At 38.5% G+C, this 25,333-nt stretch overlaps 1 long non-coding RNA gene across 1 annotated transcript in view; it reads left to right on the top strand.

The window, feature by feature from the left end:
- LOC123278494 (uncharacterized) overlaps window positions 1-25,333 on the top strand; it is a 41,315-nt gene that overhangs the window by 11,508 nt on the left and 4,474 nt on the right. The window contains exons 2-3 of the long non-coding RNA XR_006515905.2: window positions 1,546-16,120; window positions 18,536-18,639. This is a non-coding gene — a long non-coding RNA (uncharacterized lncRNA). The remainder of the gene's footprint in view (window positions 1-1,545; window positions 16,121-18,535; window positions 18,640-25,333) is intronic.

The following is a 25,333-nucleotide window of genomic DNA, read 5'->3' on the forward strand; positions in this document are numbered from 1 at the left end:
ACACGATGCTAGGAGGCCACATCTTGTTTTTAATGAATAGAGTCCAGGGATTCCAGACAGATGGAATGGGTGGCCCGGTTCACTGAAATAAAATAGTATTCTAAGCCATGGACAGAGAAAAAACCTATCTAAAGTCCTTTGTGCCTGGGACCTAACTCCATCTGACAGGAAGTATTGTTTGCCCAATTTACTATATACTAAATTTTCCATAAGTGTACTGTAAGTACTGCTTATGTACTGTAAGTACTCTAAGTTCCTACAGTGTAAATTGTGGGAGAATCATACTTTGTTTCACTTGCAAGTTTCCTTGCTTTGGTCACTCTTTCAGAAGATCATCAACAAAGCACTCAGGGAGTTTGGGTCCCAGTACAGACTTTGTAACAGGCACATTCAGGTGATTCTGCATGTAGGCTTAACTGTCAGACCAATTCAGCATGTCTTTCCTTGTAGATATGACCAAGCATTTGTCTACATTTTGAAATACATTAAGGATAAATTAATTTTGCTTTTTTTCTCTTTTTATTACAATTAGGATATGATATTGATTTTTTGAAGTTATATGAGGAGAGTTATCTATGATTTTCATTTCAGAATAGCAAAAGCAGTGATAAAATTATTTATTATTAAAAGGGTATATAGAATCTGATAGGATGAGAATGACTCCAGCCCATGGAATGTGGGAATGAGAGGAGAGCAGAGAGTTAGGAGAAGATGCCAGAGTCTTTGGTTTCCCCCGACATCAGGGCTCCCATTTTCAGTGTAGTGGGCCATAGGAACATCCAGATAGGTGGGGAGGCTGGAATGACCATATCAGTGGCATGCTTCCCTGGGTGCATGGAGGGAAAGCTCCCAGTATCTAGGAGAATTCTCATACCTAGCACGGCCCAGGAGCTAGAGAGCTGAAATGTCGGTACGAGACAGAGAGAGAGAAAAGCCTGAGGCTGCTCTTCTGCTTCTGCATTTCCTACACAGGGAATCTAGAAGGTCCTACATTCCAGACTGAAGACACACAGAGCTGCTGAGAGGATGATTAATCTTCAGAGGGCCGATCTTAGAGGAAAGAGGAGCAGCAGGCTAGGACATTGAGACAGAGAGCTGAGCAGTGGGTACCACCTGTCACCCCCAGCAAGAGGCAGATGGGCCCATGAAACTCAACAGCCACCAAACCAAGAAACAGAACAAATGAGTTACTTTGAAGCCAGAACCCGTGAAAATGCAGGGGAACATTCTAGGATCAGTCACCCCTTTTCCCCTTTTGCCATGGGGTCACACACATCTAAATGCCAATAGGAGGAAAATACGAGACTGGGAATTTTAGGTAGAGACACTAAGCATTTACATGAAAATACTGTTTGAAGATACCGGGTTGGCCTGAGCTTCCTGGACTGAATTAAATCTTGTATTTTTCCTTGCTGAAAGATCAGATCAGCTATTAGGAAAATTCAAAATCTGCATCGTCTTTACTATTTAAATGCAGTACAAGTGAAATTATAACCTGGCTACAAATGTAAATATAGTAAGACATTCCTCTTATTTTTTTGACAGAGAGAAGATTTTGGAAGCAGGAGGGCTCTGGGCACTGGAGGAGAAGGAGGGATATCTCCAAGTCGGGAGGGAGCAGAGAAAGGGGAATTTCCAGACATAAGCTAAGTTTTCCACTTGACAGTTTCGCCTTGGGCCTATCCTGTTTGTCTTTATCTGGACTCAGATAACTAGTAGCTGAGGCCAAAAGATTTGTCCTTTGTTTTGCATGACAGAGCACAGTCCAGCCCAAGGGAGAATTATCTTAGAGTCTACCACAGAAAAACGGGAGGAAGAGAGAAGACATACTTCTGTGGAGATGTTTTCTTCCAAAATTCTTCTTCTGCATGATCTTTGTTTCCCAAATACAGTTCTGAGATGTTTATGAGTTCCTTTAAAATGTTTCCTCCTTCTACTATCTCTTTTTCCTTCTTTCCTGCCCTAAGCATTCTTATCTTTATTGATTTTGGACTTCAACCACCCTGCATTTTGTGGGAAATGGAGAGAATTTTAAGAGTGAGTTAATAAATTTAGTGCTAGGACAGAGGAAAGACACTCGACAGAGGGTTATGGCCAACCTATTTGCCTAAAGTCTCAATTCACCGTGCTAGGGATTTGGTTTAAGTTGTGGATAAAGATGTTTAAAGATTCTAGGAAAGCATATGCAGATGCTGATCACAGGAATGTAGACACTCAAAAGAAAGGTTTTATTTAGTCATTCAATGAATATTTATTGTGCAATAAATACTGCTAGCTGCTGGTGATATAGTAGTACAAAGGAAAAACAGATACTGTTCCTGGTCTCACAAGGCTTTAATTTCATGTGGGGAGGAGAAAAAACAAACAAATAAGTAATATAATAATATGTTATGTGCCAGGTGATATTTAGCACTATCAAGAAAAACAAAGCAGGTTGATGGATTAGATAGTGACTGCCAAGGAAGGAGAGGGTGTAGCCAATTTTAAGAAGTTTTCTTCTGAAGGTGACATTTGGAAAGGGACCTTAATGAAGTAGGGAGCCAACCACTCTGATATTTAGAGGAATGCATTTTCAGGCAGAGAGACCAGCAAGTACAAAGGCCATGAGGAGAGAGCATGCCTGGCATATTCAAAGAGAGCAAGGAGTCTATGGGGCTGGAGCAGAGTGACCAAAGAGGAGGGTGGTGTCTCAGTTAGTTGGCAATAATCAAGTCAAGGTAGAGCCTTAGAAACCACTGGAAGGACTTTTTTTTTCCTGAGTGATATAGAATGGCATGGAGTTTGTTGAGCAGAGCAGTAAAATAATCTCATCTGTGTTCTAACCAAGTCAACTTGGCTGCTATGTTGAGAATACATTAACGAGAAGAATCTAGAAGTCAGAAGGACATTGAGATGGTAGCAGAACGGGAACAGATATCTTAGAAGCTGAGAATATAAAATGTTTTAGGAAGGGAGTGGTGGTCAACCATATTAAATGCTGCTATGTTGGCAAGTATGTTTGTCCATTGGATTGGGTAATGGAAAGACAGGGTTGACCAGAGCAGTTTCCGTGGAGCTGGGAGTTGAAAGACTGACTGAAGTGCTTTCAGGAGAGTGAAGGAATTGGAGACATAAATAAAATATAGACAAAGTTTTTGTCAGTTTTGTGTAAAAGAGACTGGAAATGAGAAAGTGAAAGGAGAAATAGAGGATGGGAATGTGTAAAGGGAATGTGAAATCAAAGAAAGTTTGTTTGGATTTGTTTGTTTTAAGATGGGAGCTTACAGCATCCTTGTGTAGTGATTATCTAGTAGATAAGGGATGTGGTGATTCAAGAGAGATTGGGGACATTTATGGAAACAAAGCCCTTGAATAAGACACGCAGGAATGGGGGCCAGTGGATAGACCCTGTAAAGGTTGTGTGGAGGAGGTGATTTTATTTTTTTCAGCTTTATTGGGATACAACTGACAAATACAAATTGCATATATTTAAGGTATACAACTTGATGCTTTGATATACATATATATTGTAAAATGATCATTGCAATCAAGCTAGTTAACATAACTATCACCACATATAGTTACCATTTTCTTTGTGTGTGTGGTGAGAACCCTGAAGAACCATCATCTTAGCAAATTTCAAGTATACATTACAGTGTTGTTATCCATAGTCACCATACTGTACATTAGATCTCGAGAACTTAATCATCTTATATAACTGAAACTTTGCACCCTTTGATCAGCATCTTCCCATTTCCCCCAACTCTTGGCAACCACCATTCTATGTGCTTCTATGAGTTCAACTATTTTAGATTCCACATGTACCTGAGATCATGGACTATTTGTCTGTCTGTGTCTGGCTTATTTCACTTAGCATAATGTCCTCCAGTTTCATCCATGCTGTCACAAATGCTAAGATTTCCTTCCTTTTTATGGCTGAATGATATATCTATTTTCTTTATCCATTCATTTCCATATCTTGGCTATTGTAAATAATGCTGCATTGAACATATGAATGCAGATATCTCTTGGGGATAACTTATTTTATTTCCTTTGGATATAACCCCACAAGTGGTATTGCTTAATCATATGGTAATTTTATTTCTAATATTTTGAGGACCCTCCATACTGTTTTCTAAAATGGCTATACCAATTTCTATTCCCACTAACAGTGTTCAAGTGTTCGCTTTTCTCTACACCCTCTCCAACACTTGTTATCTCTTGTCTTTTTGATAATAGCCATTCTAACAGGCGTGAGGTGATGGTTTGACTTTTGATGTGAGTACATCCACTGCAACAGGAAGAAATGCAAAGTAGTGGTAGAGATAAAGTGAAGTATACATCGGGTGGTGGGAACATGTAGATACTATTTTCTGATAGCTACTATTTTAGCAATGAAATATGAAGTAAGAGCATCAGCTGAAGTAAAGAAGAGCAGAGAGTATGTTAGAGATTCTGAGGAGAAAGGATAAACGATGAAATAGTCATTTTGGAGAGTGTGGAGGTAAATTGGGACATGTAATAGGATTGCTAGGAGCAACATGGGTCGACTGTAGGTGATGGTCATACGTTTTAAGTGGCACAAGTCAGTACAGTCATATGTTCTGCTAAGTCATGCCCAGCTTCTCAGAGTCAAGCACAGAATAGGCAAAAGTTTGATTCAACTGGGGTGAAGTTTTGTCAGGCAACTATACAACGAAGGAAGAGAGACAGCAATGTCATCGAGCTATTGTGTGAGGAGTGGTTATGATGATGGATCATATACTGGGTAAGGAGAGAAGTGAGGATGTAAAAGGATAAAAGACAAGCAAAAGTTGATAGGATAAATCTCCCCATGGAATTGAAGAATCTTTGGATGGCATATAAAGGAGATTTACTGAAAATCAATAGAAAGAGGTGATCACAAAGTGGGATATTTCATATGGAGATTGCTGAGATCTGTAGTTGGTGGCAACAACAAGATGTAGGATATGACCTGGGAGCAGGTGGCTGAGGGAGGTGAGGACAAGATCATTGGACATGAGAAGGTCAAGGCACTGAGAGCCAGGATATTGAAAGCATTCTCCACAATGTGAGTTACATGGACATCAAAATCACCAAAGATGATTGGAGAGTGGTAGTGGAGAGTCAGTCAGCTACTTGCTGAATTTTCCCTGAATGAGGAGGGATGACCTCAGTGTCTGCACATGACTGGAACAAAGGAGGAGGGCTATGATTGGAAGTTGCCATAGGCATGAACTTCAAAGGGGCTGGGATTTTCTTTTTAAAGGAAGAAGTTAGTACTGGTTTGGAAGGACCAACAAGAAGCAAAGGGGAACATCTATCATGCCCTCCATATTTATGGGATGCAACGGAAAAAAATATCACCTTTTTGGAGGCTACAGGGGATGCAGTATCCACAAGGGCGACCAGGTTTTAGTTAGAGCAGGAAAGTGAAATAAACATTTAAAGAAGAATTTGAGAATTCCAGAGATTAAGTTGGTGAGTTATCAGGGATTCCAGAGGGCACATTGGAAGGATTTGAGGGAGAAGGGAGGAATGGAAGATTGCTCCGGATTAGAGGATGTTAAAATTGACATGGGGATGAGAGTTCAAGTAATGAGATGACTTATGGTTCCTGGGGGTGACTGAAGTAAATAGGAATGTAGGGCATGATGGGATTAGTCCAGAAACAAGATTTTGTTGTCTGCAGAAAGGATTACTCAACCTCCTAATCATTTCAGGAAGTATCCAAGAAATCAGGAAAGGTGAGAAGAGGGATTTGAGTTTGTAATAGAAATGCCAAACCAGAAAGGTTTAGATTTACTCAACATGCCTGACTACTTAACAGAAACCTGCATTTTCAGTACTATAATTTACTAGTAGACCCCCTGTAGTGAATGGTCAAAAAAACCTGCACCAGAATTTTGATGACTATCACATTACCAGCAATTATTGAGTACTCATTTTGGATACTTACCGTGCTATGCTATTTATTTGCATTATTTCATGTAATTTTATAAACAACACTGTAAATAGGTCTAATCATTTCCATTTCACAGTTAAAAAACACACACACAAAAATGAGGGTCAGCTTGGGGCTGGCCCCGTGGCCGAGTGGTTAAGTTCGCGCGCTCCGCTGTAGGCGGCCCAGTGTTTCGTTGGTTCGAATCCTGGGCGCGGACATGGCACTGCTCATCAGACCACGCTGAGGCAGCGTCCCACATGCCACAACTAGAAGAACCCACAATGAAGAATACACAACTATGTACGGGGGGGCGTTGGGGAGAAAAAGGAAAAAATAAAATTAAAAAAAAAAAAAAAAATGAGGGTCAGCAAAGATTTGAACTTAGAGCTTCTGACTCCAAAGTTAATGTTGAAGGATAGTGAGGGCGTGGAGCTTTGGAAGATAGAACTGTAAAGGAGAAGTGAAATTCTGGTTCTAGGAGTGATTCAGCTCCACAAACATCAAGGGTCCATATTTCCGCATTGCACTCAGCCCTGGGATAAGAGAGATTAATAAAACATGATCTTTGCCCTAGAGGAGCTTGAAATCTACTAGACAGAACTTGTAAACCAAAATTATAGTCCATTATGACAAGTGCAAAGATAAAAAGGCCTGTGTCCAGATAGAGGCAGTACAGAGGAAGAAGTGACTAACCAGATATCAGGATGGTTTTAAGGGACCAATCAGAGTTTCCCAGGCAGACAAAGGATGTAGCACGCTCTAGAAGGGGCCAATGTAATTAAAGAACAGGTGGATTGGTTACATTTGAATTTGAAGAGGGACCCAACATTTTATAAGATTGTAGGGAAAAATATAAGGATTAGTGAACATATAGTCACATGTAAAATGGGGTGGGGCCAATGACAACATTAGCTTAAAAAAGACTATCCTTTGGATTTATGTAAGTTGTATAGTTTTTCTCAAAAAAGCAGACAGCCTGATGAGAAAAAAAATTTTAAATTTCTGGCCAGAGCTTCTCATATCTTTAATAATCACAAGTATGTCTTATCCCCATTATACAAATGAGAAGAAACGAGACATAAGTCCAAATCTATTTTACTCCAAATTCCATGTGGTTTATATCTCCCACAAAGGTGATTCCAAAAATATACCATAACCCATGTAAGTCATTTGGCCAAGTTGGAACCAGTGCTGAGAGAGAAGAAACTGGGGAAGAAAAAAACAAAAGCAAAAAAATGAATCACATAATAATACAGAAGGATTTTATAGGAAAAATACAGATTGCAGAAAATTTTCCTTCATCGTTATGAACACTAGCCTAATTTGTGTAAGTGCCAAGAATACAAAAAGCCTTAGAACACCATCCATATTTTATGTTAGAGACAATGCGTATGAAAATAATATAATTGTTTATTCATTCATAATTTACACAAAATATATATATTTATGTATTTAGGAGTTAATATACACTGGAAAGTTTGCTGGTTCATATAAAATTCGTATAAAATAAATAAGACAGGATCTCTGCCCCAGGAACTCACAGTCAGGTAAAGGAGACACAAACAAACAAGTAATTGATTTACGGAAAGTGCTCAAAGAGCACATACAAGAGAGCTCTTAGCTTGAGGGTCACCCCACACTGGAAAATAAATGTGTTATCCAGCACACAGTGGATGCTCAATGAGGCTATAGCTGTAAGTGTTGCCCAATAGATGTGAGTGAAAGCAAGAGTCTCTGGTTACTTTTTGGTTTCTGAGTTTTGGCCTATTCAACTAGAATGTTAAGGAGCTGAGATCTGGGTATATTTATATGTAACTGCCCCAGGCGATTCCTCTGAAGAGACAAATTTGGGAAGCATGAGTTAAGGCAGTGGTTTTAAACCACAGGTATACATTAGAATCATTTGGGGAGCTTAAAAAAGAGTGCTGCCTGGGCTCCATTCCAGTCCCATCGAACTAGGATCTCTGGTGGTGGGGCTGATGTATTAGCATTTTTAAAATACTGCTCAGGTGATTCCAATGGTCAGCCGGGAATTGGAAACCACTGAGTTAAGGGATTGGCTCAGAAGGGATAGCCCAAAAAGGAGGCTAAGAAAGAGCACAATGAAAAGAACAATGCTGGAGATAGAAGGAGATGCGAGAAAAAGTCACACTGCAGCATCACAAGAGCCTCTCAGAAAGGATCAAAGGTGTAGTCAACTCCCAAATATCATGGAGACATCAGCATGGGTTGATCTGATTATTATAAGTTGGCTGGTGACCCTGATGAGGGGATTCAAAGGATGGTGGGACAGAAGCCAGATTATAATGCATTGAGAACAGAGCGAAGGAGAGAAAGTGAACCGAGAGAGAGAGAGTACAGATTATTCTTTCAAGAAATTTGCTTTGAAAGGAAGACAGGGAGGGGGAAAGTGGGAGAACCTGAGACCTAGAACCGTTATTAGGAGAAAAGAAAGCTCTTCCTCTAAGAAAAGCCTTATAGGTGGGTTCGGATATGGACAGGTTTATACCTTTGGGGCAGGAGGGAAATTTGAATGAATTCCCACCAAAGGAACTAATTTGTGCTGACTAAGCCAAAAAGCTAAGGAAAGGAGCAGAGAGGAAAGGTGGTGTTGAAGAACCAGGGGATAATTTAAAGAAGTTGAGGAGAGTGGGACTGAGTTAAGGGAGAGGTACAAAGGCCTGATGAGTGCATCAAGGGCATTGCCTTGGCAGGAGATGTTCAAATGAACCAGTTACACAACTTTATTCAGCAAAGTTCTGAAGTCTTGGTATAGAAGCCAATACTGGACAAATTAATTGACTTGAGACAGGTGAATTATGGGACAAGGGGAGCAGAAGATTTAGTACTGTCAGCATTCCTTTCCTCATAATATTAGGTAGCGTACAAATGATATCAGAAGCAGTCATCCCAGGTCCAGTGCAAGAGGGAATGGCTTCCTGGGAAAACATTACATGGGGCAAGGGGGAGTTATTAAATATTAGGTCTATGTAAGAGAATGAAGAGTGTTAAGGGAAGTTGAATGGCACTGGTGCTGAGACCACAAACACGTTGCTTAAGCTGGTGACAGTGACAAGTTTGGTTGGAGTGGAAGACTTATGAGTGTAGAAGAGAAGAAATAGACAAGGCCCAATAGTGAAAGGTCTTGGATGCTGAGATAAGGAGATATAGACTGAATCTTATGAGGGTGAAGAGCTCTTGTTTGCTTTTGATGGTGGAAAATGTGTGCAAAGTTGCATTTTCGGGAGGTTAATTTGGCAGCCACCTATCTGATGCCTCTGGATTTTAGACGTTGATCTCCAAGTTTCTCTTAGTTTTCACTATTGAGCTTTTCTAGAAGTCTACTCTCCCATTCCTCACAATCACTGCTAATTAGCACCTTGTGCTCCTGCCTGCACCACTATCATCACAGATTTTGCTCTTGCCTCATTCCAAAACTACTGAAATTTCCTCCTCCCTTGGCGTCCTTCCTGCTTCCATTTCTACGTATCAGTCTGTTCTTTTTCTTTCTTTTTTGAAGTCTCTTCCTTTTCCATCCCCCTAATGCAGGGATCACTCTGGAGCCTTTGCTCTTGCTTGTCTTCTTCTGAGGACACCTCCCCTTTACAGCTCAACCACCTCTGTGTAGGTGACACCAATCTATACCTCCAGTCATCACTGCTATCCTGAGTTCCAGACCCAAAATTTCAACTTCCCTTTATAAGTTTTCACATGAGGTCCCTCTTGTACATCAGACTCAGTGTTTCTAAAACAGAATCATTACATTTCCTGCAAAAGAGTTTCTTTCCGCGCACATAAAACTTTTTTTTTTTTTAATTTTGTACTCCCAATAACATTATAACCAGGGTTGTTGTAGTAGTGTCTTAATTGGCTTGTTGGATTCTGGTTTTTCATTTCTTTGATTTTAGTTATGCACATTGGCAGATAAATCTTCCTGAAAAGGAGTTTGATTCGTTTTCTCCAACTCACCCCATTCCTTAGCCTTCTTGGCCCCACAAGGAAGGTTTATGGGCTCTCCACTGTTCATAGATTGAAGGCCAAAAGCTTAAACTTCTCAGCTTCTGCTGTCTGTCCCCATCTATCTCTCAAATCATTTGCTCTTTAGTGGCAATAATATTTCTGTTGATCTTTAGGGTTTTCTGTACCATTTCTGTTTCCTAAATTGAGTTATATTAAGCCCCCACTTTCATTTTATTTGCTTATTTATTTAATAGGTAAGCATTTCCCAACAACTCCTGTATTCTGACAGGAGGTAAGGGCTTCAAACTTGATAATTACCTGCCCTACATTTTTCCCCGTCTACCCCAAACACGAGGTGTTCCATGTTCAACTCCCAAATGAGATTTTTGCCTGAAGGTGACTCTGACTTTGCTAATAAAAGGTGTATTTCTTTTTACTCATAATAAGATTTTTATAAGGAAATATTCTCTATTAGTACTTTTTTGCCTGCTGTTTTTTCCTTTCTTCAAAAGAGGTTTTCTAGATAAGTAATCAGTGAGGCAGACGTCCATCTGTGTTAGTACCTTCTTATACAGATTATTGCACACATAGCAAATGGTATATTCTGGGACCTCTCCTGGCCCATTAGCCTTTCTGGTTGCATAAGAGTTCAATCTCTACTTCCTTAAGTGGGAAAGGACTTCTTTATATGCACTGCCATTTGATTCTCAAGGTCTTGTTCTTTAGCTAGAATTTTAAAACTGGCTCATGCTTCCGTGTTACGTGAAGGAATGGCTAAGGATGTACCCATGAAGTTTTTGTACTGCAGGGTCCAGAGAGAAAGGAAGCTCTCCAATCGGAGCCCTCCTGGTTCTGGATGCCTTTCTTTATACTAAGGCTGCTTTCCTCCAGGAGTGTCATACTTTATTCAGTTCCCTCAGCAGCTTTTCCAATCATCTGAGCTTTAATACACACAATTTCCACTGTTTGTTCTGCCTGTAAAATATAGCTTCAACAATTGCTTGAGTTTTGCAACTTAAATATTTATTTAAGCCTATTCTTTCTGCCAAATTTTAAACATTGTTTTCATCATCACCTTTTCTAGAAGTCATAAGTTGCTTCTCGAGGATTTAAAAAAAATAAGAACATGGGAAATATGGACTAATTTGCAGAATACTTTTTGGCATTGTAACGTCTTTTGCATAAATAGTTTTTCCTCTCTAACATGATTATAAGCTTCATGTGGGTAATAATCAATCATATTGTCTAGCCCTTTGTATCCAATACCAGCATCTAATAGGGCCATGTAGATAGTAAACAGTCAGGAAATATATGTTGACTTTTTGGCTCAGGAACAAAATCTACCAGTGTTGAAAAGGGACTTTTCGTAACCAGCAACTTCAAATCAATCGTGCTAATTTACTGAACTTAGAATTGAACCAAGCCTCAATTTTTAAAAATAGCTTTTTAGAACAAACCTTTGTTTGTTTCTCTCCACCTCTCCCAATATGTAAGGAATTCTGTGGGTTATCTAGATCTTTATGTGTTAATAGGGATGAAGTATTAACTTGTCCCACTTATTATTAATGATTTCATCTAGTGCCATACAGCAAGGAAATTAAGAATGGTCTTGTTTCTTGGACTTATAATAAATGGATTAAAACAATTCTATTCGCACATCTATAAGTTTTGGAGTTAGACTAAAGCTGTAGGCTCCTTGGGGGTGTGTGTTTTAAATTTTTTAATTGGGAACTCACTCAAAACAACTTACCCTTTTCTAGTAAATAAAAGTGTAATAACGGATCCTAGAAGGAAAAATTAGAAACTTCTTTAGAATGTTGTGTTTGAATATGCACTTGAACTTTTAGGTGAATAACTTAGGCAGTATTATGGCAAATCCCTTGAAAAGTCCACCTGGAATCTATGTCAAATAATTGTTAGAAAAGAAAAAGTATATCAATAGACATGATTCTGCAGAATCTGAAGATGGTTTTAAAAAGGCAAAAGAAAAAAAAAGCTTCTGGATGTGGATTCATTTAAAAAATATTTTACACCAAAATTTTACTTTAATTTAAATTTGAACTCAATATGGGAAAGTATTGGTTGCAAGCAAATCATAAATCATGAATATTTTAAAGACTTTGCTAACCCTGTGCTTGCTGCCATGAAGTACACATGAAAAATAGAAAAAGAAAAAGAAATCTTTGTTCTCATAGTTTATTCTCGTTAGTGAAAAAAATTAAAAGGAGGAAAAGTTAAATAATAAAAGACTGAAAAATCCCCTTCAGATTAAAAACAGAAGAGAGAGCACAGGGCAATATTTAGTCACAAACATATTCTTTGGTCTAGCCCTGTGTTTAAGGGTGTGTTCTCCCCTCCTTCTCTCCCAAAGCGTACCTGAGCCTCCTCTGCATGTCAGGCCCTGTGCTGGGTATAGGGTTACAGAGAAGAATGAGGCACAATTTCTGCCCTACAATGAGGGGCATAATTGGAATCTTCAGGAATCATCATTTGACAGCCCAAACATCAGAGAGCTGGGGGAGGGGTGTCTCTGTTACATCCATAATCTTCGGGTTCTTAGAAGGCTTTTAGCCCCACCCATGGTGTCTCCCAGTCATAAGATTCATTAAGTAGGGATCGTAGCCTGCCCTATACAACTATACTAGGACATCTTCAAGGAACCCAGTTGATTCTTCTAATCCAGTCTGATCTTCAGAATGGGGAGAAGATCTAAACTAGGTTAACTAGAAGGCAATAGGGAACCTATAATCATTACTAAATAAGACTAAGAGGTGAAACTAGGACTCAAACTCCAGGCTATGTTGTCTCCAAATTATTTTCGTTAGATTCTGACATATTCTGAGCTTCATCGATCACCAACAGTTGTTGCTCCTGAAAATCTGAAGAACGATGAGGATAAGCAGAGGTTTAGAGTTAGGTCATAGAAAGTCTTCTGTGGATAAGAAATGTATGTCTTAAGGGAAATAAGGGTACTTTCTAAACTTACCATGACCTGTAAGTAAAGAAATCGTGTAGTCCCTGGAACATAATGTGATCAATAAAAATTATTGTTAAGGGAAAGATCTGTGTCAAAGTGATGTATAGCTTTCCGAGGACAGCTATGGAGACTGTTATCAAAGATACTCCCATGCAGTGTCTGTAGCTCAATCTGAGGAGGATGTTAGGTGTCTCCTTATTCCCACAAATAGGTCAGAGTTTGTATATGAGAAGGATGGCAATAGATTATTGTGTTTCCATTTTCTGACTTTTATTTCAGGAATGGTTTTGTCTGGCTGCCTAGCTTCTCTTGGTCCTTCTGGCTCTGGTATTAACTCCATGAAACAGGCATCTGGGGACTCTGCTTCTCTCTTACCTTAGTAGAAAGATTTACTAGGTTTTCTCATTAAGGGGGTTGTGATGTCCCAGGGAGGCTAAAAGTCTTAGCATTTTTCCCTCATTTAAAGTGTTTTTAACTCTCTCATCTGATCCAGATCTTTAGACCGTGTCTATGGTAAGTTGGGCATGGATACTGGACTCTAGGATATTTCCATTCTGCTAATTCTAGTTTCTGAAATCTTATAGGATAGATGAAATTATGTGATGCTTTCTGAGCGTCTCCTGAGAGAAACTCTTGGGCTCCATCAGAGCCTATGCTAAAATTATTAAGAACTCAGTGCACATGATGTCAGCCTGGTTCAGTGCCCAAACATGGAGCTCATATCAAAGACTGTTTGAAAACATAAGTAACCTTAGTGCTGGTGACTTTAAATTCTGAGGATGCCTCTGAGGAGTGTGGAGAGTCTGGTTGGACCTGGCAGTTTGTTTATTCCTTATGAAAACATTAGGTGTCAGGGCAATGGCTCAAAGGAAATGACTCTCACACATTCCTTTAAGTAGGGAGAAGAGAGGTATGCTGGTTCCTTCTATACCATATTAGGAATATGCCTAAGGGTCCCATGGAGGCAGAAAGGGGTCATACAAAACACTGAGGAGTCTCAGCTCAGACAGGGTATTAATTTGAGGGAAGAAAAAGTTGGGAGAAAAACAAACCTTCCAGCAATCGGGAAAGACTTGGGGAAAAAAGGAAGGGGCACTTTACCTTGGAATCTGAGACTCAGCAGCCAGGTGGGAAAGAGGATTGGCAGGAAAGAGGCAGGATTTGAGGACGGGGATGTGGATAAGTAAGCATTCTTTACAGATCCAAATCTGGGAGATGACCTTTTTCTATTACTCTGGAGTGTTTGTCCCCAGTGCACCTTTAGTAAATTGTGTTAATTCTGGATTTGTGAGGTGGGGCTTAAAAAGCTATTAAGTTCAGGTGGAACATCTAAGAAAACATCTATTTGATTTGAAGTTCTGTAATTCAAGTAATTCAGCATGTTCGTTCAGTTGGAAACAAAAATAGGGAATATTTTCTAGGTTCTTATGTCTTCCTTATATCTTTCCAGTTCTATTTGTCTATGTTTTTATTTTCATCCCAACTATTTGGCTTTATTTGCATTTTACTATTATAAATGACCTCAAGAAATCTTAGGAAGTGGGAGGTAAATATAATAAAATTCATAAGAGTTCTTCTTCTTTGTGTGCTGGTAAGTTGTGCGGTGCTGTAACTACCCTGAAAGTTAAACAGATTACTTTGAGGAAACAAAACTAAGATTATACTGCAATCATTTAGCTAACGTTCTGGCTGCTCAGGCAAAATCTTAGTCACTCTCGCCATCTTCTGTTTCTTCACACCTTGCATCCAATCCAGCAGCAAAGCCTGAGACTTTAACCCCCAAATCGCTCTCAAATCAAACTTTTCTCACCACCTCCATTAAAACCCTCCTTGGCCAATCCTTGAAAGGAAGCTTGGGTTGCAATTGTCTCCTAATGCTTCTAACTTGTCTTCCTCCTTCTATCCTGACTCCCTATTCTCAATCCAGCAGCCGAACGGTCCTTTGAAAACCTATCATTTTCTCCTGTTTTTTCATCTTATTTGTAATAAAAACCAAAGTCCTTATTATGATCTGCAAAGCTAAGGTTGTAACTTCAGCTTCCTCTGAGCTAACCAGTTACTCTTCCCCAACTCAACCCTTCTGCTCCTTACTACTCATTAAATATGACAGCACTCAACTGCCTCCGAGCTTTACTAGTTCTCAATTTTCCCTAAATACCTGCATGGCTTGGTCCTTTACCTCCTTCAGTTCTGTGCCAAATAGAATTTTCACAATGCTTTCCATGATTATATGTTATAACCACACTCCCCTCCCCATCCTGCCCCCAAATCACTAAGCCTACTTTGCAATTCTCCATAGCGCTTATCAGTGCTTCACCATACTTATTTGTTAGTCTCCCCAGTTAAGAATGTTTGTTAAGACCTTTTTCACTAGTTTATCCCCAGAGCCTAGATCAGTGCCTGACCCAATGTATGTTTCAACAAACATTTATTGGCTAAACATTGAATAAGGTAATAATCAGGGTTCCTCTTCTACCTAGGTGAAGTAGATAGCACTAGCCCATACCCTTGGGAAGCTGAAAAGTCATGTTTACTTCTCACTTCTTGTTTACTCACCTGTTTTCCCCAAATCATATTAACATGAGTTTGCATTCCACAATTAAAAGGAAGAATTAAATTATACTAGTTAGTTATGCTTGCTCTTCAGGGAGAGGCCTCTCAAAGGATAGCCATGGACATCCTTGCAGGTTGCAAGCTGCACACAAATGTTAGCTGCGGGGTCATAAGTGAAATCCTGCCTGAGTTAACTCGATTAGTTCTGTGCCTGACCTGGGGTTGCATTGCACTGGAGGTCATTCCAGAGGGTTTTTCTACTTCTCACAAAGGCAGGAAATGTGATGGGGGCAGAAGACGTATGAGAGAAAGGAGGACAGGCTAGACATTAGGGGTTAGGTGTGTGAGGAAGACTTACTTTGAACCAAGAAGGCTTGTATTCTCTTTGAAGTTGCTTGCTTCTTTTATTTATGTTTTATGTACCTGCATTATCTATTTTTAAGGAAGGAAAAAAGGTATATGTGACATCATCAACACATTGACATAATTTACCCTGAAATATAATAGATGGATTGATAGCAGAGCCTTCCTTAAGAATGAGTCTGCTGGATATCTTCCATTTGCCCTGCAGATCTATTTTCTACCCGCTGCACCCTGTTCTGTGCCCTGTGTGGTTGGTCTACATGAACCACATCAATCAGCTTCCTTTCTTCTGGTATCCAGTTGGGTTCATCCGATGTGGAACCTCAGAAAGATATTAGAAGGTATGAGTTTAGTTTATCTAGTCCCTTAGTTCCAAAGTCATAGCTTTCCTCAAAGTAGCCCTCTCTAACAGCTCTCTCTTTTTGGATGCTTGTAACTGCTCCCTCACCCAAGGAATTGCACTGTCTTTTGTACATCTTCCCTATACTTTTGTTCCTAGTCTCTTCAATAAATTGTCTTGAGTTATCTTTGTTTGAAAGTACCATATGTCTCTTGCTGGAACCCTGGCTATTATACATGTTTCATAAGAGGGAAGAGAACTCTAAGGAGATTGTAAAGAAGGAGAAGAAGGCCTGGGTCAGAGATAGGGTCAGAAACAGGACCCAGAGAGGTCAGAAATAGTATCCAGGAGGACACCAAGATGAACCAACCAACCAGGGCATGGACTTTTAGCGTTAGAAGGAGACTTTGAGTTTGTTTAGCCCATATCCTTCATTTTGCCATCTGAGGGAAATTGAGACTCAGAGAGATTTAGTGACCTTGTCCAAGGTCATGTGACCAGTTGGTAACAGAGTCCTAATTTGTACCCAGATGTGAAACATAAGCTCATTACTCCATCATAGTCAACAATTTTGCCTAGGGCCAGCCATGGAACAAATATACTCTTTTCTATACACAAGTGCTGGCCTTGCTCTTTTTCTAATGCATCAAAAGGTATAAACGTATATGTATCCCGATCACTGGGACTGTACTCAATGAGATCATACCCAACGAGTCAAATAAATTCTTTCTCCATTGGTGACTATGGTAATCATTTCTTTTCCTGGCCACATCATTTTTGATTTCTGGTTTGCTGACTCATTTCCTGTGTTTCATATTGTTCTTTTCTATGATGCCTTCTCACATCATGGAATTTTACATTACTTGGAGAATATTCTTATTTGCATAATGGTCGACCACTAGATTTTAAATAGAGAGTTATCTATAGTGACTAATGCTACAGATTCAGTCATCTGTCTTCTAAATTGCCCAGCCTTTGAAGTTCTTCAGAAAAGAAACACAGGTACTTGTTTTTCCTTATCTATAAAATGGTAATAATAATGTCTCTCTGATCGGTCTGGAGGGAGATTTAAATTAGATAATCCATATAGAGCTCTTAGAACTGTAGCTGGCACATAGTAAGCCATCAATTAATCTTAATTGCTATTGTTTACTCGCATTCCACGCTACAACTTTCCCGTCTGTGTTCTCTGTTTCTTTCTTCTGTATTTTGGGATGTATGTGTGGGAGGAGGGGTGAGCCCTTACTCTGCTTTTTGGCTGGAAAAGCAGTTTCTAGATTAAATCCAATCTTCAAAATGATTCCTTCTTTGGACCATTATGATTTTCCTGATGTTTCTCTTGTAACCCTATTGAATAGAGGGCTCATACTGAGTGCTATATCAAGTCTTCTGGGATTTTCCATTTTAGACATTTTAAATTTCCTGCCTGGGAGGCTGTATTTGCTTAAGGGATTAAGTTTAACTTCACAAATGTTTACGAAGCAAATACTATTGACTAGATGCTAGGGATACAACGGTGATTCAGACAACACCCTCACCCCAGAAAGCTTCCAGTCTCCCAGGGGTGTTTTTTCTCAGCCACATCTTTGCTCAAGCCTGTGAACCAGGAGGCCACATCAGTCTAATGTGGATTACTAAGTGCCAGGTCATCACTGGATTTGGCCCCAAATCAGCAACCTGTCCAAATTTGATCCCACATACTTCCCAGTAACATTAGTGGGAATTTGGAGGGTGTATCTCAAAAGAATTTTATTCACTCTGCATTCTTTCTAAGCACACATCCCAGGAAGTTCGATGCTTATCTGCTCTTCTCAGGCTTCAACATGCCAGCCACTCACTGCTGTGGAACTGCTAAGCATACTTGAGACACTTGGTTCTTCAGAATGGTGATACGGGGACAGAAGAAATTTCTAAATCGTTAGATCTAAAAGGAGCCCATGGAGAATATCCAGAAGCCAGATTCTAAAATGTAGCTCAAATCGTGCATTTTACTGATGAGTTTACATTGACAAGGTTATGACAGATTATTCAAAAAGGCTCTGTGACAGCCCAAGAGTCACCCAGTTGGTTGTGGTTTAGGCAGAACTAAAAGTTGAGTCTTCTTTTCTTGCTGTTTCCTGTAATTGTAGAGTGTCTGATATTCCAGTTCTCAACTTTTGTGATGCTATGAGCCATTATCATATCTGTCTAGAAGGTCTCAGCATTAGCAATTTGATTTTCTTAAAGGCCAAACAGAGTTTATAAAGAACTGGGAAAATGATTTAATTTGCCATGAAGATATGTGATTATTACCCCCTCTCAGGGAATTCCTTTCCGTAATTAGGCTTTCACAAATGCAAAATGCCTCCATCACTCAGAGGGGCTGTGTGAAGGTGCTTGGAAATTAGTGCCGTTAAGTTCTATGTCATTGCCCCAGGTCTGTCCATGCAGCCCTGCTCCTGGGGGGAGAGGGAAATGGTGGGAATGAAGAAAGAGTCAGCTGATGAAGAACTACTTCTTCTGAAATCAACATTCAGAAAGGTAAGATGGAATTGTTTCCTATTTTATATTTTGCCCAGTTGGTTACATACGTGCCCCAGTGAAATTATAGTCCAAAAGAACCTATAGAATTTTTTGCAAGAAGAGAACTTTAGAGATCAGTTCAGGAGAAAGGAGGCTAACTGAAAAGCATCCCCTGTAGAAAGATAAGACACTAATTTTTAGAGGCACCCGGCAGTTAGAAAATCAATTTTTCTTAACATTGAGAATTATTGAGTGGCTGGAAAAGCTTCTTACTCTATGAAATATAGTCACTGTTTAGTGCCTTTCCATTTTATTTACTATTTAAAGCACACAACAGCTAGTTAACCAACTACTTATAAAATATATTTAATGTTTAGAGGCACTCAGTGTGGTTATAAAATGATTTTAAGGGTATACAAATATGGTACATTAACCACATTTCATGAACAATGGTTCCCTCTGGAAAAACAAAAACGTTTTCCCTGGCATCCTGCGGCATCTCCTCCTGAAGTTTGTAAATGACCCATACTGCTCAAACCGGCTGCCTCGCTGGCTTTTCATGCCAGCCACTTTAGAGCACACACCAGAAAGATCAATATAACCCCTGCGTAAGTGATAGAGCACCGTGCACTCAGAGGCTGTTAGCCTCTCCGATAAAGAACGGCTTGACAGGCGCAGTGAAATTAAGCAGCATGTACAAAACCCCAGTAAAGAGGTTGTAGGGCGGCAGTCTTTTCACGGCACATGGAGGATTGATGGGTGCACTGTGACACAAGATGCATTGAGATGAGACTTGGTCCCTGCCACGTGTATGCATTAGCAAGTTTATGGCCTATGAAAACATGAGGAGTGTCTAACAAAGGATGGGAAAAGAATGGAGCCTTTTTCAAAGGAACCTGCTACAGAGAATTATGACAAACAAGACATAAAGAAGCCAGCCCAGCATAAACTTAACATTGAGGGGATGTTCAATCTTATTTATTTCCAAGCAATATCCTAATTCCCTGAAAACACTCTACATCACAATGTGCTAATCTCCCTCTTTCATTATTGAAACTCCACGGCATTGATTATTGAGGAAATGTGATGGAAATGTTGTTTTTAATTTCCCCTTCATGTCATAAGCTGAATGAGTGATGATGTTCACTTCTTGTTTACTTTGCCATTCTGCTGCCTACAGCCTGGCAGAAGGGCTTATAACCCAAATGCGGACCACACTTAAGCTGGAGAAAGGAAGGATGCAAAGACAGAGATTGAGGGCAGCTCAGTGTAAATCCATACTTTTTCTCATTACAGGGGGATACTATTTCTAGTAAGAGTGATCAGTAGTAAAATTCTAACAAAGGAGAGTTGATGCAGAAGTATACCAATTTTTTAACCAAAAGTTTAAAAAGTGCATAAACTATGAAAGAAGTAGACAGTATTAAAAAATACACAATAAAAATTGTATACATGCACTATGCTTTACTTCTTTGAGCCATTTCAAAATGTGCTGGATGAGACTTCTGGTTTCTGGTCTAGCATGCAGGGAGTTTGGAAGTCATTACTCCATTCTAACAAGCAAAAAGCTGAAAAAACTGAAAATTGACAAATCTTCTTAGATCTTTCAGAGTAAGGAGATCACAGGGGAAACTGATGCCTCCAAAATTAGAGAGACAGATAGGCAGATATTGAGAAACACAACTTACTAGAACAGAAACCCCCAAGCAGAAAACTTTGTGGGAAGCAGCACTAGGAAAACCTAAACTGTAATTGACAAATTGCTGGAAGCTCAGTATGGACAAATCTGAAAGCCAAAGGTTCCGGAGGAGCTCAGTCTCAGGGGAACCCACACACTTTTGTGAGTTTTATCTCCAGGAGATCTACTAGGTTCTCACAGTCAAGATGAGAGAAAAGTTCTCTCTGATTCTGAGAGGAGGAAGGGAAAGTAGCCATGTGGAAATATGCCCAGTGCATTCTGTCCCTAACAAGGCCTACGCTCAGGAGAAACTATTTTATTAGAGCCTAATCAACCTGGCAGAAGGGAAACATCCAACTCCTGACTCTTGTTGTCATCTTGTCCCATCCAAAGGGTAGGGGACTGCAAAGTATTTGTGAAGGTTACAGCCCAGAGGCTAAGGCTCATGAGAGACTGAGACTTAATCATAGGACTATAGAATGCTTCCCCCTCCTTACCCCCAACTTCGGATCATATCACTAAAGGCTTATTTGTTACAGTTTCTTTTACATGATACAGTTTGTATCAGGTCTGGCTTTCAATAAAAAATTAGGAGGCATACTAAAAGGCAAAGAGACAGAGCAAGCATCAGAACCAGACTCAGAAGCGGCAGGGATGTTGGAATTATTGGATTGGGAATGTAAAACAACTACGATTAATATGCTAAGGGCTGAAATGGAAAAAGCAGAAGACATACAAGAACAGATGGGTAATATAAGCAGAAAGGTGGAAATTCTCAGAAAGAATAAAAAGGAATTGTAGAAATAAAAAATGCTGTAACAGAAATGAAGAATGCCTTTCATGGGGTCATTAGTAGACTGACACAGATGAGGGAAGAATGAGTGAGCTTGAGGGTATGTCAATAGAAATTCTAGAACTAAAAAAGAGAAAAAAAGCTAAAAAAATATAACAGAAAATCCAAGAATTGTGGGACAACTACAAAAGGCTTAACATAGGAATAATGGGAATACCAGAGGAGAAGAAAAGGAATGAAAGACATATTTAAAGCAATAGACTGAAGAATTTCCCTCAAATTAACATCAGGCCCAAACCATAGATCTAGGAAGCTCAGAGCACATCAAGCAGGATAAATGTAAAAAAATCAACATCTAAGCATATTATATTTAAACTGCAGAAAATCAAACATGAAGAAAAAGTCTTGAAAGAAGCCAGAGAAAACGTCTTACCTATAGAGAAGCAAGGATAAGAATTATATCAAACTTCTCCTCAGAAATCAAGCATACAAGAAGAGAGTTAAGTAAAATATATACTGTGTTGAGAGGAAAAAACAAACAAATGAACACTAACCTAGAATTCTGTATCCTGTGAAATTATCCTTCAAACTGAAGGAGACATAAAGACTTTCTCAGACAAGCAGAAATTGAGGGGATTTGTTGCCAGTAGACCTACTTTGCAAAAAATGTTAAAAGAAGTTCTCCAGAGAGAAGAAAACTCACATCTATATAAAGAAAAGAAGAGCATTAGAGAAAGAATAAGTGAAAGTAAAATGAAAACTTCGTTTTATTCATAAATGATTGAACAGATAGTTTGTTTAAAATGAAAATAACAACAATATATCTGATGGTTGTGGCTTACGGATAACGTTGCACTACTCATGAAGCAGTATAGCGTTATTGGAAAGTAGACTTGGATAATTTGTAATGTATCCTGAAAACTCTAAAGCAACTACTTAAAAAAGTAAAAAGAATGGAAGTATAATTGATATTCTAAGAAAGGAGAAAAAAATAGAATCTTACAAAAAGTTCACTTAAAACAACAAAAGACAGGAAAAGAGTGGAAGACAAAAACAGGAACAAAGAACAAGGGCAACAAATAGAAAACAGTTATAAATATTGTAGATATTAATCCAATTATATGAATAATCAATTTAAATGTCAGTGGTCTCAATACACCAATTTAAAAACAAAGATTGTCAGAGTGAATCAAAAGATCCAACTATCGTTAGGTATAAGAAACCAATTTAAATATAAAGACACATAAAAATTAAAAGCAAAGGGATAGAGAAAGATATACCATGCTAACACAAATCAAAAAAGCTGATGTTAAAGCAATGAAAATTATGAGGGATAAAGAAAGACATTATATAATGACAAAGGGCCAATTCTCCAAGAAGACATAACAATCCTTAAAATGTATGCACCTTACAAGAAAGCATCAAAATACATAAGGAAAAAATGGATGAATTGAAAGGAGAAACAGATGAATCCACTATTATAGTTGGAGATTTCAACACCTTGTATCAGTAATGGACAAATTCGGTAGACAGAAAATAAGTAAAGAAATGGCTGAACTCTACAGTACCATCAAACAACTGAATATAAATGACATTTGTAGAATACTTCATCCAACAAGAGCAGAATAAGCATCCTTCTCAAGCTCACATGGAACCAAGATAAGGGAATAGCTGACCTCCACAGTACCATCAAACAACTGAATATAAATGACATTTGTAGAATACTTCATCCAACAAGAGAAGAATAAGCATCCTTCTCAAGCTCACATGGAACCAAGATAAACCATATTCTAGGCCATAAAACACACCTTAACAAATTTAAAAGTATAGAAATCACACGATATCTGCACTCAGACTACAGTGGAATTAAACTAGAAATCAATAAATGAAGGGTACTTGGAAAATCTTAAAATACTTGGAGAATAAACAACACGTGTCTAAATAACACATGGGTCAAAGAAGAAACCTCAAGAGAAACTTAAAAATATTTTAACTAAATGCAAATAAAAATACAACTTATCAAAATTTGTAGATGCAGTAAAAGTGCTTAAAAGGCAATTTATAGCATTGATTGCAAGTATTAAGAAAGAAGGAAGATCTAAAATCAATATTCAAAGCTTCCACCACAGATAACTAGAAAAAAAAGAAAGAAATTTAAATCTAATGTAAGAAGAAGAAAAAGAAATAATACAAATTAGAGGAGAAATCAAAGAACTTGAAAACAGGAAATTCATAGAGAAAAGCAATGAAACCAAAAGCTGGTTCTTTGAAAAAATAACCAGGATAACTAAAAGAAAAAGAATAAAGACACAAATTACTGATATTAAAAATGAAAGTAGAAAATCACTACAGATGTCATGGATATTAAAAGAATAATTAAGGAATATTATAATAAACAACTCTATTCTCACAAACTTGATAATCTAAATGAAATGGACCAATTCTTGGAAAGACACAATCTGACAGAACTCACACAAGAAGAAATAGACAATGTGAATAGGCTTATATTTATTAAATAATTGAATCAATAATTAATAACCTTCCAAAACAGAAAACACCAGGTCCAGATGGGTTCACTGGTGAATTCTACTAAACCTTTAAGGAAGAAGTTATATCAAGTCTCTACAATTTCTTTTGGAAGATAGAAGCAGAGGAAATATTTTCTAATTCATTCTATGAGGCCAGCATACTGTAATACCAAAACCAGATACAGACATTATAAGAAAAGAAAATTATAGACCAATATCTCTCATGAACATAGGCAATAATACTCAACAAAATATTAGCAAATCAAATCCAACAATGTATATAAAGAATTATATACCAGGACCAAATGGGGTTTGTTCCAGGTGTGCAAAGTTGGTTCAATATCCAAAAACCAACCAATGTACTCTGTTGCATCAACAAGCCACAGATGAAAAATCACATGATCATATCAATAGATAAAGAAAATGCATTTGACAAAATCCAGCACTCATTCATGACAAAAACTCTTAGCAAACCAGAACTTGAGAGGAACTTCTTCAACTTGATTTTAAAAAGTATATAAAAACCTACAGCCAACATCTTACTGGTGAAAAACTATGACTTCTCACTAAGATCAGGAAGAAGGCAAGGATGTCCCCTCTCAACTCCTTTCCAACATCATACTGGAAGCCCTAGCTAATGTAATAAGACAAGAAAAGGAAATAGAAGGTATACAGATTGAGAAGGAAGAAATAAAACTGTACTTGTTAGCAGATGACATGACTGTCTATGTAAAACATCAGAGAATCTACAAAATTACTCTGGGAACTACTAAGCGATTATAGTGAGGTTGCATGACACAAGGTAAATATACTAAAGTCAATTGCTTTCCTATATACCAGAAATGAACAATTGGAATTTGAATTTAAAAATGCAGTCATTTACATTAGCATCCCCTAAAATGAAATATTTAGGTATAAATTTAATAAAATATGCACAAGATTTATATGAGGAAAACTATGCAGTTCTGATGAAAGAAATCAAAGAACTAAATAAATGGAGAGATATTCCATGTTCATAGATAGAAAGACTCAATATTATTAAGATGCCAATTCTTCCCAACTTGATCTATAGATTTAGTGCAATTCCAATGAAAACCCCTTCAAACTATTTGTGGATAGTGACACTTATTCTGAATTTTATATGGAGAGGCAAAAGACCCAGAATAGCCAACACAATATTGAAAGAGGAGAACAAAATTGGAGGACTGACACTACCCAAATTCAGGATTTACTATAAAGCTCTAGTAATGAAGACAGTGTGGTATCGGCAAAAGCATAGACAAAAGAATAGACAATGGGACAGAATAAAGAGCCCAGAAAGAGACCCACACAAATACAGTCATGCATCACTTAATGGTGGGGATATGTTCTGAGAAATATGTCTTTAGGCAATTTCATCATTGTGTGAACATCATAGAGTGCACTTACACAAACCTTGATGGTATAGCCCAATACACACCTAGGCTATATGGCATAGCCTATTACTCGTAGGCTACAAACCCATACAGCATGATACTGTACTGAATACTGTGGGCAATTGTAACACAATAAGTATTTATGTATCTAAACATAGAAAAGGTACAGTAAAAATATGGTATAAAAGATCAAAAAATGGTCCACCCGTATAGAGCACTTACCATGAATGGAGCTTGCGGGGCTGGGAGTTGCTCTGGGTGAGTCAGTGGGTGAGTGACAAGTGAATGTGGAGGCCTA

The sequence above is a fragment of the Equus asinus genome, chromosome 19 (genome assembly GCF_041296235.1).
Source record: "Equus asinus isolate D_3611 breed Donkey chromosome 19, EquAss-T2T_v2, whole genome shotgun sequence".
Taxonomy (NCBI): Eukaryota; Metazoa; Chordata; class Mammalia; order Perissodactyla; family Equidae; genus Equus; species Equus asinus.